This window comes from Triplophysa rosa, linkage group LG1 (genome assembly GCF_024868665.1).
Source record: "Triplophysa rosa linkage group LG1, Trosa_1v2, whole genome shotgun sequence".
Lineage (NCBI taxonomy): Eukaryota > Metazoa > Chordata > Actinopteri > Cypriniformes > Nemacheilidae > Triplophysa > Triplophysa rosa.
This window is the reverse complement of record NC_079890.1, coordinates 11,301,263-11,304,361: the sequence shown is the minus strand read 5'-3', so window position 1 is coordinate 11,304,361 and position 3,099 is coordinate 11,301,263. Positions and strand designations below refer to the sequence as shown.

The 3,099-nt window shown below is 32.0% G+C and overlaps 1 long non-coding RNA gene across 1 annotated transcript; it reads right to left on the bottom strand.

The window, feature by feature from the left end:
* Window positions 1-1,476: 1,476 nt before the first annotated feature.
* Window positions 1,477-2,747, bottom strand: LOC130562672 (uncharacterized). Its single transcript, XR_008964000.1, has 4 exons — window positions 2,639-2,747; window positions 2,386-2,447; window positions 2,133-2,287; window positions 1,477-1,741 (listed from the first exon to the last, which is right to left on the bottom strand). It is a non-coding gene; the product is annotated as an uncharacterized LOC130562672 (long non-coding RNA).
* Between the last annotated feature and the right edge of the window lie 352 nt (window positions 2,748-3,099).

The window sequence follows — 3,099 nt, the reverse complement described above, 5'->3', positions numbered from 1 at the left end:
TTCTTAAACGTGCTGCTGTGACTCCTGTCACTAATGTTAATCAAAGAACAAAATAAAAGAAGAAATCACTGTGATTTTATAGCTTTAGTGAGAATTATTCTGCATTTAATTGATAATTTAGCATTAAAGACTGTAAAGTGTTTGAGAACTTCCTTCAATTTCTGTATATTTCATGATGGCTCTCAATTATATTGTTGAATGGCTATAATTAATGTTAAAACAATCAATTTAATAGAGACATCAGTTACAGTACTAATACCAAATGTTTTCTTTCATTCATGAAATGACACTGTTAAATAAATATGTTGATTCTACATCAATTTGAAGATTAAATGTGAAATTATTAAAATATTATTGTAATGTGTGATTAATCCGATTAATTTTTTTAATCGATTGACAGCACTAGTTAAAACTAACACAAAATGTGTTCTCTAAGAAAAAAAGATGTGTTAATTAAGGGCAACACATTTATTGCACAAAATTTACAAATTCCTCCTGAGCATCGCCCAGCCTTGTCTCATTGTCAGTTGGTGAACCCAGGAGGCCCCCATACTAAATCTTACTTGGGGGCCCCTTCTATTAAAAGAACAGGGCTCTATTTACTGTAAGTCTGATCTTCACAACATATGTTTGTGTATCATGGCACATAATTTATTATATGTTAATTTCAGCATTTACTAAAACATTTTTAAAATCAAACGTTGTCACTGTTAACATTAGTTAATGCACCATGAACTAATATGAACAACTGTTAACAATAGCTAACATTAACAAGGATTAATAAATTCTGAAAAAATAAATTGTTCATTGTTAGCTAATGTTAGCTAATGCATTTACTACTGTTAACAAAAAGTACATTTTATGTACTATGTTTATTAGACTGAATTACTTCCAAAACAATCCCAAATTTATTTGACTCGTGGGTACTCTATTGGGTGTTAAATTCTTTCCGAAACCTGTTGATCGCTGGGGGAGTGTACAGACTACATAATACGATCAACTCGTTTTTTTGACAAGTTTACCATATTAAGCATGAGAAGACAGCACGTTTAACATTGTAAAGAACACATTTGCACCACCCCTTTAAACAATGAAACTTACATTAAATTAAAATATGAATTATAATTAAATAATTACTTTTCAATTTCTTAATTAAAAATGTAATTTGGTCAATTTCTTCTATTTCTGCACACAATATGTACAATATACAGATTTGTCTTTGTCCCAAAGTGACTTTATTCTTCTTATTATTTTGCTACCATCATCTGTACATTCACAAAAAGTCAATAAGGTTAGTAACAATATCAATTACTTATTTATAAGTTATTTAATTACTTCTTAGTTACACCACTTTCTTAATTAATTCTTCAGTTTCACAAAGTTGCACAATACAAAGAATAACCTTTTATCTGAAAACATACTTAAAATTGAATCTAAATGTACAATATTATGGTAAACGGTGTAAGGTTTATTAAAAACATTTGTTTAAATATTTGCCTTTTATTACTACATCAAACATAAAATATCTAATGTCATTAAGAATGAATAAAACAAACCAAGAAAATATTATGCTATAATGCTAGAAAATGTGTTAATATATGGGAATATATTGTACCAACAAGTAACAAGGAAAATGTGAGTATCGTCACGGAGTCCCACGAATGTCCATTTCTCGAGACATCTGACAATAGATGCAGGGACAACAGCAGGCAGTATGAATGCAGTCATCAAAGATTGAACCCTAGAAATTAAGGGAGAAAGTAAAATATGTCTGTAAATTTAACAAGGAAAGACTGTTTGTGAGGTAGACATACAGTAACTAGTTTATTACTTTCACGGTGGTAAAATATCACTTGAGCGCATTTCTGTGTATCTTAAATAAAATCTTGCTCTCTCAATTGCTCTCTGCACTTAAGAAAAAGTAAAGCTCTCAGCTTAACACTTTAGAATTAAAAGTTTAAAGGTTTACAATACAAAATAAAAACACATATCCCTGAGATTCAAAATGTCATCCATCATCACAGATGCTCAGATGTTTGTCTTAAATGCATTCAATGTCTTGTGACAGTGTGGGACATCATGAACTAAAACTTTTAGATATTGCCTTTAAAAACACAAACATTTGTCCAAACCTGTATGTTGTAACGATGGCGCATGGATACCCTCATGGACAATGCCATTGCAGGAATGGCACCGCATGAATCGAACACAGGCAAGAAAAAGTTCTCGCCAACCCTTTTAGACGTCTTACAAGCGAAAAAAGGAAAGCACCAGAATGAGAGGCAACCTATAGATTATGATATGACAGTCAGTGTATGAAACCAATGCAAAAGTTGTTATATGAATGATCAAAGGTCATTACAATTAACTCAAAAAACAACTTACAATCTTTCTTATTATCCCAACAGTCAAAGAGTCCAGAGTTCCATTGGTTGGCCTTTGCCATGCTGTGTATTACAATGTCCCCCACATGGAAACAGAATGATAAATAAGTAAGCATAATGTTCAGTATTAAATATAATACAAAAATGACTTAACAAATATACTTCAGTCAAATATAAATAGAATAGACTTAAGCTTAATGTGTCTAAATGTATAAAAAAACGTCATATTCAGCAATCCCAAAAACTGCTGTTACCTGAGGATACACAGATTTGTTTTCAGTCACGCTGAAGAGGCAGAAGGATGGAGATAACCTGTTGGTACTGTATATGCATACAGTGGCACAGGTGTAGCTGACTTTAAATACCTTCTCAAAGTAACTGGTCAGGCTAGTTACGCCTATTTAAATGAAAAATTCATGGTATTTATTCGGTGGAAAACATTTGTAGCATAACATTCTGAAAAAAAGCTCATGCCAGTCAAGGTTCTGCAATTAGAATGGTTGATGTGGAGTTAGCGTCATCCGCAGGGTTTTTCGATGGCAGGGGAGGAATTTTCACTGCTGAATCCAGTATAACAATTTTTTACACCAATTGTAGGTTTTCACTGTTTTAGGGTTAAGTATTGTTTTTTAGCAGTGGGGTTACCAAGCCTATAATAATATGAAACAAAACATTAACACACAGAACATGCAAACTCTACATCGACTCTACCTAC